This window comes from Galleria mellonella, unplaced genomic scaffold (genome assembly GCF_026898425.1).
Source record: "Galleria mellonella isolate WM207_F2 unplaced genomic scaffold, CSIRO_AGI_GalMel_v1 utg96, whole genome shotgun sequence".
Classification (NCBI taxonomy): domain Eukaryota; kingdom Metazoa; phylum Arthropoda; class Insecta; order Lepidoptera; family Pyralidae; genus Galleria; species Galleria mellonella.
The window spans coordinates 4,319,772-4,335,348 of record NW_026442179.1 but is presented as its reverse complement, the minus strand read 5'-3'; the positions used below and the strand labels follow the sequence as shown (position 1 = coordinate 4,335,348).

At 32.6% G+C, this 15,577-nt stretch overlaps 1 protein-coding gene across 4 annotated transcripts in view; it reads left to right on the top strand.

The window, feature by feature from the left end:
- LOC113523541 (teneurin-m) overlaps window positions 1-15,577 on the top strand; it is a 362,252-nt gene that overhangs the window by 93,610 nt on the left and 253,065 nt on the right. The window lies entirely within an intron of this gene.

Genomic DNA, 15,577 nt, shown 5'->3' with positions numbered 1-15,577 from the left:
GTTACACAAAACTCCTCTAAACGAGAGATATGCTTTTGAAAAAGGAATGTATATTTTTACGAAATAATAAGACGGTCGCTGCTAGTGGTAGAGAACAAATATAATAACTAAATGATGACATTGTCAGATATCGAAAAACAAAATAAAAATATAAAATTTAAAAATATACTCTAAAAAGGTGCTTTCTGCACAGGTCCCTTAGATAAAAATATAGATAATAACGTGAGACGAGTCGAAAAGCGACTAACTGTTATTTGCGAAACGAAATTGAAATAAATATAAAATTGGTAACGTAATCTTAATTGTAATGTAAGAACTGCAGGTTTAACTTACGTGTAATTAAATTGAAAAAGATCGACTAGTTTCGGCACCAAGTCGTGATCCTTAGTCATGAGCGACTGTGACGCGAGCGCGAGCATAATCTTAATTGCAAAAAATCAAACAAATTCCAAACCTCCCTCTTTTGGATGTAATCTTATTAATGTAATAAGACTAGCTTTTACCCGCCACTTCGTCCGCAAATCGGAATACGTTCAATGACCGGGATAAAGAGTAACCTATATCCTTCTTCATTTCATTCCATTTTATCCAAGTCGTTAATGCGCCAAAAAGTAACAAACGAGTAAATAAACTCACTAACACATTTATAATATTAGTAAGGAATGCAACTAGATGATTTTTTATGCTACTTAGATTGGCAAACAAGCTGACGGCCCACCTGATGGAAAGTGGTAACCGTCGCCTATAGACATGAGCAGTACCATATACATAACTGAGTACACAGTTTCGCCCATGATACCCCCCATGCATTACCATTCCTGAGGACTCAAGTATTATTCCTCTGTACCCTGCAAATTCACGCCATTCCCACCCTTCAAACCGAAACAGCCTTGCAAACACAACTGCTTCACGGTTGAAACACGAATGGGACAGAGGTACCCAAGCAGACGACTTTTGTACAAAGTCTCCCTCTATGTGTATAATGAAGGCAGCTGTCATTATCTCTCGGCATCCCAACATATGGACGTTTATTTTTGAATCGACGAAATAGAGTCATAAAGATACCCAGCAGTAAGTTTACAGCGTCCCGTCTCAAACTGTATTCCATTTATTGTTTAAAGTAAGCTTGGAAATTGTATTTACTTCGAATCCAAGTGCGAATAAAATCGAATTGAGAAAACGTATAACTTGTATCCCCTTACACTGTTTGGTTTATTTCACTGTGCCTAGCTGTTGTAACACTGCTTTACTTTTCAACCGACTTTAAAAGGAAGATTCTAGATTCGGTTGCATTTTTTTTTATGTTAGTTACCTTGTAACTCCGTCGATATTTATTGTTTTTTTTTTTTTTGAAAGGATAATTGCCTCATATCCGTTAATACTAAACCAATTTGCAACTTTATATATATATATATATATATATATATATATATATATATATATATATATATATATATATATTAGATACTCCACAGTTCAATTCAGTTCACAGTTCAGTTTGATATTTTCGCTAGTCACTTAATAATCGATGTGATCGATTATTAGCTGACTCGTTTTTTGTCAGTTTTCTATATACTTACGCACATAATGTGTATGGACGTATCTATATTCAATTATTTGATAAATGAAATGAGTTTTTACGCATTAAAAAGATGTAAAAAAATATATAAAACAAAATAAATACAGAAGTTACAAAGGAATCGCTCATAACTATTTATCACGCAAAATTGTATGAAAAAGTTGACCGGCTTTTCTCGAAGCATTTATATGGAGACATCACTAACATAAGTATTAGTAGAAATAGGTAAAATTTACTGTGTAAATGTACTTAATAATTCAACAAGCTAATATTATTGTCAGTCACCGCCATATGGGCGTCTATTTTTAAAATGATGAGATAGCCGCATAAATATAAGTTTACAACGGCGTTTCAACTTAGTTGAGTCCTCGACAGTTTATTGTTCTAAATAGGGTTGAAAAAAATACATATAGTGTTTTAGTAAAACTAATATAATTAAATTGTAACGAGACAATGTCTGTACCTGGGGGAAGGGATTGTTAGTAATGGGGAGGTTAGTCCCCATTGCTATCAATAGATAGGGTATATTCAAGTCGACCTCCACGCGCTTCCCCCTGGTAACCATCGTGACTAATTTATCGTTGAATTCATCACGATGGGCTAACTGACCTGCCTTTTCATCTTCACCGATCATCTCTCACTGGTGGCCCGGCTGTGTATACCGATAGCGCAGGCGGGGTTACCGTTCTATGATTATCCATTAAAAAAAACTGATGCGATATAATATTAACATATCTCACAGCCCTAGCACACAACTCAGCACAGAGACAAAGGTTTTTTAGTGCGCTTTTAGAAGGCGCACTCTCGCCTGATCTAATATTTACGAGAATTTCGGTGCATGTAAATTTAGACACCAAATACGCTTTGTTTTTTTTTTTATTTTTATTTTTATTTTTAATTTTATCTATCCTTAACTTTGAAAGTTTTTAAACAACTAATTTTGTTCCGAACTCGGCGGGTTGTTGACCTGTTAGTAACGTTTTTCAGTTGTATTTTTTTTTTATATTTGAACTTATTGTTGCCATATCAAACTCTAAAAGCATGTGTTCAAATATAGATAGATGGGGGGAAAGGGATTGTTAGTAATGGAGTTTGACAGCCCTATTGCTAGCAATATGCCTTATCAGGTCGACCTCCACGTGATTCCCCCTGGAAACCATCGTGAACAATTCTTGTTGAATTTGTCACGATGGGCTAACTGACCTACTTCATCTTCACCTATCATCCTTCACTGGTGCCCCGCCGGTGTATACCGATAGCGCGGGTGGGGTTACCATTCCATTATCATCCATTAAAAACAAATACGTTTATAAGTGTGAAAGTTTGAGAATCATGTTTATATATTAAACACATGATATGTGCCCCGGCATAAAATGGGCCGCTCCTTCCTTACCTGTGGGTGTCGTAAGAGGCGACTAAGGGACGGCGGGAGATAGGCAGCAGCGTCCCTCTTAACACATCTTTAAAAGCCTAACTGCGGTTGCCAATCCACCTGTCAAGCGTGGCGACTTCTGGCAAAACTCTTATGGGAAAGCTTATGTCCAGCCGTGGACAGTTAATGGCTGAAATAATAATAATAAAAAAATACTAACATGGGCGTGATATCCTTAGTAAAACAGGCGTTCATAGATTACAGTAACCCCGTTTAATATTAGACGAGTTGTATACTTATTTGCTAGCATTAGCATAAAAAAATTAAACAATTCTCCAATAAGTAAGAAATACATATGAAAGGGGAGGAAAGGGATTGTTAGTGATGGAGACTGAGAATCCCATTGCTAGCAATATACCCAACCAGATCGACCTCTTCGCGGTTCCCCCTGGAAACTATCATGGTTAATTCCTGATGAATTCATCATGATGGGCTAACTGGCCTGTTTTCATTCTCATCTATCACCCTTCACTAGTGCTCCGCCAACGTATCCCGTTAGCGCAGGCGGGGTTACCATACCATTTTCACACATAAAAAAAATACATATGAAATCTAATTACATATTACCCAATTTCTTATTTTATACGCCAGATACACTCTAAAAATAATCTCCAAAAATAGATCGGAATATGCGACATATCATTGCATAAGCCGAGCCAGCTACGTAAATATTAGGCGCTTACACAAAATATAAATAGAGTTTCAAATTAGAATCGCTCAAACTGTGTCAATACCAAAAATAAACGTTCATATAAGTGTTGCTAAATGTATCGATTGCATACTCGATGGCCAGACGGTAAAGATCTCTGGGAACGCTTTAAATATATCAAATACAATCAAAATTGATAGATCAAGCAATTCTGGCAAAGTTTATATCGTATTTTTATTTTTCTATAAAACTAACCCATTTTTATTGCCCCACCAACGCTGTTTGCTTCCAGACTATATGATACTGACAGTAAAGAATGGATTATTGGAGACGAATTCAAATGTGTATTACCATCCTGATCAGTTATCACTCTTCACTGTGACAGCGCCACGCACTGGATTACGAGCACTACACGATTATTACTAAAATAAATATCTCTTGTTTACATTGTCGTGTTAAGATTGTACTGCTATTATTTATTCTGTGATACAGTCACAGAGTAAACAATAGCTAAGATTGATACAATTTTATTACTCTCAATGTTGCTTAGTAACTAATTTATTTTTTTATTTTTGTGATTAGACTGTTTTGTTTATCTCCAAAAAAGAATGTCATTTTCGCCTAAATTATGTATGTCCGTAAATACGTTGTGACATGGCCTATATACAGTATAGAGAATACAATCCCGGGATCCAGAATGACAAAGGCAATTGGACGTTACATATACAGCTATAATAATTATATATAGATATATTGTATAAATAAAAAAATAAAAAAAAAATTTTAGAATGACCACAGACGCAAAAAATAAAAGTATGTCATTAACCTTCTATCAAAAATTTCTATATTACGAGTAATATAGAAGGTTGAAATATAAGAAAAATAAGATTAAAATCTTGTATTATAATTGATTAACGCATTTTTAAAATACTTCTGCTTTTTTTATGCAACTTAGAATGGCAAACAAGCTGACGGCGCACCTAATGGAAAGTGGTAACCGTCGCCTATAGACATGAGCAGAACCATGGACATAATATACTGTTTCGCCACGATACCCCCCATACGTTGCCATTCCTGAGGACTCAGGTGTTATTCCTCTGTACCTTGTAAATTCACTACCATATCCCACCCTTCAAACCGAAACACAGCCATGCAAACACAACTGCTTTATGGTTGAAACACGAATGAGACAGATGTACCCAAGCAGACGACTTTTGTACAAAGTCTCCCTCTAGTAAAAATAAATATAAAGGGTAATAATAAACTAACAACTTGCTAAAAATCATTCATATTATGTAGATTATTTAGAGTATTTTTAGACAGAGTGACGCTGTACTGTGAAACTGTGAAACAAAAGTACACAGACATTATCGTTATTTGGTTGCCGCATAAATTAGTGCTCGAGTCGGCATCCAATGATTAATTGACCCGATCCGACCCGACAATTACTTCAATTATTTATCTCTCGTATTCTGTGTCTGCAATTCGATAGGTTTCTAATTTAAATTATGCTTCAAATATTAATTTGTTAAGAAGGAAACAGACAGCGGAACCACACAGCGCGCACCGCTTCACATGGCTCGCTTATGGAATTGTTTACTGAATTTATCGGGTAACTTTATTGACTGTACGCTACAAAATGTTGTCTGTAATATATTAATAATGGAAATTAAGTGTAAAATTATTGTTTAAATTATAATTATAATTGTTGTTACTCATTAATCATAAATTATCGAGGCAAAAGGCATTTAATTATATATCGACTTGAAATATAAATTACTTCGTCTTTGCTACATCGAAAGGTATCTTAAGAATAGATAATATGGGTAAATAATGTTTCGTTCAATAAAAACAACAAGTTTACAATAACCTGATTAATATGGCCAGCAAAATTTATTTAATGTGTGACCTTTACAAAAAAAAAACAGAAACAAAAGGATGACATTTTATAAAAATCGTTTCTTTTTTGTTTACGTATAAAATATCAAAATTTATTCCTGGACTAGTGTCGTGAGAACGTTGTATCTTTGTAGATAATTAAATCTTTTAGACATATAAGATCCCTAAGTACAAAACTAGCCAAAATCTTATTTGCTTTAAATTCTACAATTACTAAAACTTAATAAACAGAATTACAGTAAGATCAGTCTCCGTTACATTGGATTCAACTTGCATAGCCGCATTGCGGAAAATCGTATTTTGCATATATTTGTGCTATTAAATTTAATTTAGTGAATACTATTTAAAACAAAAGAAGAAAATTAATTCACTTTTTCAATGAACAGTAAACGTAAAAAGCAATACTAAATTGAAAATCATGATACTGGTTAGACATTGGTACCTAAACATAATATTCTATGTAAACCAGGATTATAATAAGTTTATTTTATGTCAAAAGTCTTTCTGTAACTGAAGACTTCTAAACTAGTAGTTTATGATTAGTTCTATTTTTATTTGAATGTTTATACTTCGTTTTAATTATTATGTTTCGTTTCAACTTTATCATCTTAACAATTGCTACTATTTCATTTAATATTAATTGGTTAGAAAGGTCTTTCATGACAAACATCTTCTATTTCAAACTCTAAGAAATACTTAATCTAAGAATTATTATCATGTTTTACTCTAATATCTTTGCTCTTAATTATTCACTATGCTTTTTGTCGTATCTGTTGCTAAAACTATTGCATCTTCACCATCAGTCTTATTATTTGTAAATGTTGAATTACATGAATTAGTGCACTTTTTATTTCATCTAAAATGAATCTTATTAAATTAAATGCCTCTTGTTTTAGTCATAACTCCATTTAAGCTTTTTTCATGTCTATTTTAGGTCGAATTTTTACGATTATTATCAGCATAAAGATTCAACGGCTGCATATGCGCGCCTTAGAACAATATATCCGTCCTCCCTTCATCCACAAATGTTATTTACAGACAAAGTACACACTCTATTTCAATCGTCTTGATTACTTGGTGGACGTCATAAGTTGCCAACATGTTTCAAGGAATTGATATTGTTTTTTTGAAGATTGCTACACAGCATGGAATAAATAAAGTAAATGATGTGGAAAAAATACTACATTAAATGTAAATTTAAATTAAACAAAATGCAAATATTTTGCTTCGCAAAAAGTGACGTCAAAACAAGATGACTGTCTCAAAGATACAATGAAAATATTTTAATTTAGAACACTATGTCATATGTACACAAGTAAAGTATATTTTGCTTTACAACAGCTTTTTTTAAATAACTTCTACCCAAAAGATATTTGGAGATTATTTAACAATAAGGCCACCTTTTATATCACTTCTCATTAAAATTTACTTTATTTATTTTTTTTATAAATGGTGCAATAAACTATAACCAAAAATAATTAAACAAGCAGTATTTGTTTAAGCAAAAAACAACCAACACGTTAGTAAATCATATCGAATAAAAAACTAAAAATATTTTCAGAAAAAAATAACGTAGTCGCATAACATATTAAAAAAATCAAAGGAATTTAGAACCTTTTGGATGGAGTTTAAAAAATGTATTAAAAGATATTATAAAAAGAGATAACAGTGGCATTTAAATATGATATAACCAAAATAGTTAACCTATTTATGTAACCTAGTTGCTCAGTTACAAAGAATAGTGTACTAACCTTTATTCTCCAACTGAAGCAATCACTTAATGCGCGGCTGAGAGTAGTAAAGCCGGCACGCGTAAATTATTTAAACATCATTGTCTCATTAAGGTAGCTACGACGAGGGTTGCTAATGAGATACTAAACTTACGAAATAAAACCAAGACAAACCGATATACAGAATTTTTATATATACGCAACTGAAACCCATAGATCGATTGCACCAGTTTGGATAATACAAAACTTGTACTAAGCCATATACCATATTGCAATAGCTTTTTCTTTTTCATAATGTGGCAAGAGAAAAAATAAATATAAAACACTGTTTCTAGTATAAATAACTATACATTATTCCATGCACGCGGGACAACTAACTGGATTAGAGCTTCAGAAACTTTTAAAGGCAGCTAACTGAATTTTCCCACTGTTTGTATAATTTGTACTCTTATAAAACTGTTAAACCTAGTTTTTGAATGAAATTTGATTTAGTTTAGAAAACAGTTACGATCACTATAAAGTCATGTAAATTATGATAAAAAAAACCATTTTATGAAGCATGTTATACAGTTTTACATGTAGAATAATAGTGGTATAGGATTTATCATGTTGAAATTGGGCTAAGTAAATGATATTTATAAAATTGATGGTAACAAATAAATCAAATTATAATGTTTTATAAATGTAACTGTATCAAAATTTACCTATTTACGTATGTACAAAAGGGCATCTAAACAAATCAACGAAAATATACATAAACGTTTACAACATTACATTTATTGACACACACGAAACGATGTAAGTCCTATCCACTTGACCTCGATTCGTAGCAAATTCTCCCCAAACGGTAGCAGCGTCATATACCGTCGATCAATACCCGACAACGTAAATAAATCACTAAGTTTGAGCTCACAATCCACCTCAGCACTTTGGAACTTGCACGGGCTATACCCAGATACCACTTTGATGTTAGATCATTACAAAGGTAAACAACAAGCATCTAATTAGCGGCATATAAGCGGATCGCATCGGTTTTTGGTTAGATCTTGCTAATCTACTAATTTAGGCAGTGGCTGATGCTATTAATTTTGGAGTTCATTAATGCTGATTTGCTTATCCATTATATACATTTGTGATGTCGTTGCTGTAGTTTTGTAATTGGAACTATCAGTTATACTATAGACAATACATCAGTTACGAACAATGAATTGTTTAGTGTAAAAATAGTATTTTGATGCCAATAAAGTCCAATGGTCTCTACACAGTGACGTAGTGGATGTCCCATAGAGTAGTGAGGCCAATCCAGGTCCCTCGAGGGGCATGCCGTCACTCACCGTAGCCTGTTTGACGCCATCTGCCACTGACTCAAAAACGAAATATCCTTATTGATATATGGATATAAGTAACTTCAATTTCTATATTCTACACGGTAAGGTTAAAAATCGATTGACCGCTAAATAGAGGGGCGTTGGTGATGGTATGGGGTGAAGTCCCAAAGGCGACGTATGGCACAGTCCTCATCATTTCCCCATTGTCTCGTTAGACAAAAATCAAAAACAAACACTCGCTGTTGGGATTTTCGTATCTAAGTTTCGGATGATTCGCAATGATTGTGTAGATTGCTGCGTGTTTATATGGTATGTGGTCGATTGTACCTTTGGGACCTTAGATCTATAATCTGTCATCGCATTATATTATCTCGTCAAAGAACCTTTAGTTTGTATATTAACCCTAGATATGAATATGTTCGTAAACTCTTAGGAGAGGCCGATGAATAAATATTGGTTGACCAGGATAAAAGGTAGCCTGTATGTATCAAATAAAACTATTTGAACATTCATAATGTTAATGATTAAAATGCTTATCGATGTTTAGTTTTTCAACATTATAACTAATATTTCTAACAAGTATTTGTCTGTTATACATTATATTGACTTTTTAAAACTTTCTATTCCATTCTTAACAATTAAAGGCCAATAATATTTTAGTTCTATAGACTTACAAATTTACTCCATAAATCGTTTGACATATTGGATACTAACATTAGGGGGTTGTCTGAGAAATATTACTCGAATTTGTGAATATTTGACAATGCCTTTTCAATATATGTCAGCAATCTCACAACGATGTTACTGCGCTCCTTGAAATATTAGGGAAAAAATACGACGTTCTGTTCGTTTCCCTTCTGATATCTGCATGCGTTTCTACACCCCTATGCATTGAATTACTTGAGATTTTCTCATCCTTTGTATAAATGTAATTCTTTCCTTGAAGATTGTGCCTCCAAGTCGCGCATTCTCATACGTGACCACAATACCTAAGGCTGTTGTCTTCAGTCACTCTTTTATGTCTATCATTTATTCTTTCGATACGCAAACGTCAGCGTTTGACAACTACAGTTCATGTCGAATAAATTGTCGGTGAAATTGCACGACTAAAATGTGAATTACGATTGTGGGTAGGCCCTTTGACTCTGTTATTTTACTTAGACAGATTTATAGCTCGCGTTGTTTTTAAGAAAATTTTGCAAGTTTCTACGATTTCTACTCGACTTGTAATAAATGTTGTAACGTGCATTTAAGTGTATTAAATAAATGCTGCATGATACTGAAAAGTTCTAATTTATATATTACCCAACCTGCAAACAAATTGATAGCCCACCTGATTGAAGGCAGAAATCGTCGCCTCGTCGCCGTCTAATTTATATTAGACTCCATTGAAATATATACAGCCATATATTTGTGTATTAATTTAATCGAGAAGATAGATCGATGGTTTTTTTTTACTATGAAATTGTCATGCTTTTGTTTTGTAAAATACGCCCTACAGTGAAGATTATTTCTAATACTCGAGCTCGAGACGCAATAAACTAGCGCGATGATAATAAAAATGTTCAGCTTATCCCCGTGTTCCCACTGTAAATCCAAATGGTGGCGTTCTAGCGATTCCCGACCTTACCACCTTTTATTAATGTCACGATAGAACATTTTAATTTTAATAAAACTGAACATCGGCACGCCCGACCTATTTGTCAACCTTCTTTACTTTTGCTGGCATAAAATCATACAGTCGCACTCTGCGTAACTACAACTCAGTTCGTAGACAAGCTAAAACACGCAATAGAAAACGATCCTTCGATTACAGCGCTAAGATATAAATTCGCGCGATAATCCTTATTCGTATACGTATGAAATATGAAATCCCCGATAAAGACCGCGCAGGATTCAAGATTTTCTCTTTAAAGTAATAAAGGTGTATTTTATTTGCACGGAAAAGGATTATATTTGGGATTTGGACGGCGAAACACGTAGGTGAACCATCGCTCATGTGACAAATTTCTACGTTTGCCTTAACGCGGGCTACCGTGTTTAGAATATTATATATGAAGCGAGGGCTCCGCGAGTCACATTGATTTACATTCGGAAAGAAAAGGGTCCGAGCACAACCGAACTAATCAGGCTTGATAAATTTCAAATGGTGAAAAGTACTTGAGAAACTGAACAAATACTACAACACGGCATAAATGTAAAATATCAAATACATTCCAGTCTCATCAATTCAACAGGGAATTCATGGGTAATGATTGAATATGTGATTTTCTCGTTGTTGGATGAGAAATTGTGACAGTTGTTCCCCCCGAGGTTTTGAGGTTTGCCGGTTCGTTTGTGCGAATTTTTTTGATTCAAATTGTAGTTCCTTTTGGGCTAGTAACGAACAGTGAACAATACGTGCGGAAAGATTCCGCGTATATTTGTTGAACAGCAAACCTTCTGGGGTTTGCCCGTAACCCGTGTAGACGTGATTTTGCAACGTAACCAACTTGCCAATTGTATATTTATGAGTTCACTATTTTGTGAGATTGAATTTTATTATAATTTCATTGTATTGTAAGCGAAGTTCTTTAAGGGATTTTCGAAATGTTGTTGTGTATTGCTTTTTTTTTTAAAGTAGGGGACTAAATTGAATTACAGTAAGTTTTTTTATACCACATAGGTGGTGGCAAACAAGCATACGACCCGTATGATGGTAAATAGTCACAGTACGCTACTGTAACCGTTTACAACATTTATGGACGCCTACAACACTAGTGGCGTCACGCGGGTGCTGGTATGTATCTTTATACGTAATTTTCCTTAAAAACCTTGCTAATTTTATAAATGTGAATGTAAGTTTATTTGTTATCTTAGAGCGTCTTAATAGTTTAACCAATCATTATGTCAATACAATCAAATTTAGTGTATCTACGGCATAGACTGCCTCTTCCTTTCCCGTGGGTGTCATAAGAGGCGACAAAGGGAAGGCGAGGAATGGGCAGCAGCGTTCCTCTTAAAACGTCTCTAAAAGCCTAACTGCGGTTGCCAACCCGCCTGCCAAGCGTGGCAACTACTGGCAAAACTTCCCTTATTGGGAAAGGCTTATGTTCACCAATGGACAGTTAACGGCTGAAATAATAATAATGATTTTCTTTTTATCTCAATTTTTTTATCTCATTAAACGTATGACGGTTAAGCAGACGAAGTCGCGGGTGAAAGCTAATATAAATATAACGAAAATAACATATCCGAAGAAATGTCAATTAAAATTAGAATAATGTTAAAACAACCGAGATATAAATGCGAAGTATTTCTTCGAGAATACCATAAAATATAAAATTGATATTCAGAGGTTAGAATTTTCTAATATAAAGCATGGTATGAGTGGCGTAAGGCATGGAATGTTCATGTAAATATTTAATATATGTACAGAGAATCAGAATAAAATACCATAAAATTAATAATATTCTACAATACGACATACAAAACAATTTATCTTGATGACTCACTCGTGGCTCTATGATTGATATTTGTCATGTTTAATAAAACTGTCGATAATATTAGTATGAATGAATGAATAGACTTTATTTGCATTACACATTATAGGAAATAAGCAAAACAATTTACAATTTAATCATATAATTATTTTATATATATATATATATATATATATATATATATATATATATATAGCCACGACACAGTTATTTTTAACTAATGTGGCTATTATCGTACACTACCCTACTTTTGTAATTTTTTATGGTTCCAATAAATACAAAATACAAAATATGCACCGAGTCAAAAACATTCTATAATAATGTTCTTTTGTGTTTGTCTAAAAACTATGTTTTACTATATTATTTTACTTTATATACATTTTTTATGTTTTAATTATTATATTTTATATGTTATACAAGTATGCCTTAAACGTAAGCGTAAATATCGCTGTAATATTAAAATTAAAATTATTATTGTATATGTAGTGACTTTTACCGTAATATAATGATTTATTTATTTATTTAACTCTTTATTGCAAGAAATATAAAAATGTACACTGACAATAGAACAGTTCAAATGAGAAACAGTAGCATAAAGTACAGATTAAAATATAAAGATACAAAAGACGGTCTTATCGCTAGGGCAATCTCTTAAGGGCAACCTTTGGTTAAAGGAGAACAGATAATTAAATATAGTGAGTTGTACTGTATTGTAATGATTTAAATCGGCTTTACTTTAAAATATTTTTAAATTCCTCTAACTTACTAATTTAGTAAACAAGTTCGAAATGTTTATAATTAGTTTTCAAAATACATAAATGTACTTACAGTTAATTTTATCTAGCAAATAATATACATAAATCTTATGATGAATAAATGTTGCAAGCAATTAGATTTCTATGAATCCATTTAAATTTACAATAATTCAGTATTATCAAATTATATTACAAACGCTTAAAGCCACTTAAATCTATCTACAGTGATCTAAAAACACAAAATAAACTTTAAGATAAAAAAAAATTCCAAATAGATTTAGAACTGACGGAGTTATAATGTTACAAACATAAACTGAATTGAGAACTCCCTTCTTATCAAAATCGGTTGAAAATGTCAATAACAATCGATTCCCCAATCCTGTATCGAAAACAGCTACAACTAAGATGTACAAACAAAAAAGATTCCGTTAATGTTGACGTCTCGATCGCATATCGGAACAAAATACGAGTATAAAGCGCCGTTGTAGTATGAAAGAATTTGTCGTTCAGTTCTGAATTTATTCTTAGTAACATCGCGGCTATTTAAAACAGACCACTTCAGTTTAGATACAAGAGAGCGTTTCATTAAATGTTCGGACAGTTATCACCGCGGACATCCTGCGTCACGTTATCGCACCGCTTTATCACGCCCGACGGAAACAGGCAATGTTTTTATTTATGTTAGTCCCAACACCCACACAATTAGCTCAATTCTAGAATATCTCAAAATTTACGATTGCAAAAACTTAGTTCTATTTAGATTCATCTGTGAACGTACGTGATAAGTGTTGCGTTGTTTACTTGTGAATCATAAGATTACTAATGACTGTTTTAATTACATTAGATAATGTTTGTATGTGTCAGTGGTTTCTATGATAACGAATGTCCAATGGTGGCCAGTAACTGTTTCGTTATTTAGGTATTTATTTTGTTATCGCATTTTATTTTATTAAATTTTAGTGACGGTGGTAAATCCATCTCCTGCTCAGTTGGATTCAAATGTACTAGGAAAAATTTGATCATGTTAAAGGTGCATGTTCATTAGAATAACATCTTTAGCCACGACAAATTTATATCGCTAAGTCAGTGAAAACCTGTTATTGGCTTTTTCATGGATAAGTTGTTATTGTTTTAAGCTATAAATTGTAAGCTGTTGGTTTTTCAATAAATAAATAAATAAATAAATAAACAACAATTGTTAAATGCTTCTAGTCACTCCATCAAAAATTATTGTAATAAGCATATTTCTTTTTATAATTAATGATATTTCCATAACATTAGAAGATAGATTAAAAACTGTACTAATTTCCAGCACAAATCAGTAATTAAACATATTTCATAAAAATTATTAATAAAGACTAAAATTAAAGCCTTTTTGATGAAATTTATTCAAACAAACAGTAACAGTCTTATTTATAAAAAAATCTTATCATAGGCTTAAAAAGTTCTTTATCTAAAACGACAAATAACATTTTTATAATAAAGCTTTATTCATAAACACACAATAAGACTTCAATAACTAAAATAGGTTTATTGGAGAATTTACGTTATTATGTTGCAAACTTGTTGAGTTCTACATACCATAGGCACAAACTTCATAGTATTGTTATTTGACATTTTCGCCTGGCTTGCTATAGTGCAATTATGTTATTATTAAACACTTCTTACTATTATTATGATAGATTTATAGATTTTATTTTATGCGACTTAGAATGGCAAACAAGCTGACGGCCCACTTTATAGAAAGTGGTAACCGTCGCCTACAGACATAACAGAGTATACAGTTTCGCCCATGATACCCCCATGCATTGCCATTTCTAAGCACTCAGGTGTTATTTCTCTGTACTCTGTAAATTCACTGCTATATCCCACTCTTCAAAACGAAACACAGTCATGCAAACAACTGCTTCACGGTAGAAACACGAATGGTACAGAGGTGGCTAAACAAATCACTTTTGTACAGTCTTCCTCTGGTAAATATGTGACGTCACTATTGAACAGTTATTGTTGTTATATATATATATAACATATATAACAGATATTGTTATATATATATATATATATATATATATATATATATATATATATATATATATATATATATATATATATATAATAAATAAATAATAAATAAAAAAATAATAAATAAATAAATAATCACGTTATACAGGTATATCTGTTTCTTGAATTATTTAATACTAAGTAGGTATACAATTTGTAAAATTTGTAAGGCATATAAGATATTTTGTTGTATACATGTAAAGTACTTTGTTAAGCAAAATATTATCTTGAACATTAATTAGCATTTCTTATCCGGAAGTCGTTTCAACAAGATCTCACTAGAGCGATGGAGAGGCTCAGCAAAAATTCAACTCGTACTGTAACGAGCTCATTGTCCTTTTTGTTTGGACCTCTTTTGTGAAGGGTACCGCCCGCGTCCTTAATTATCACATTGAATAAGTTTTGTGGCTATTTGATTAGATCTTGGGAATTCTAGTTGCAATTTCTTGCTTGCTCGTTAGCGAGCCTGTTTTGCTCAGATTTTCTATTCCTACTTATAATTACTTTATATACATACACTTTTTTTGCCATCTAGTTCTGGCATAGAATGGGCTTTCACTTCTTTTCCTGTAGGTTTTAAAATAAACAACTAAGGGAACTTAATGGTTGAAGGATGGGCAGCAGAGTACCTCTTAAAACATTAAAGCCTAACTGCCAATCCA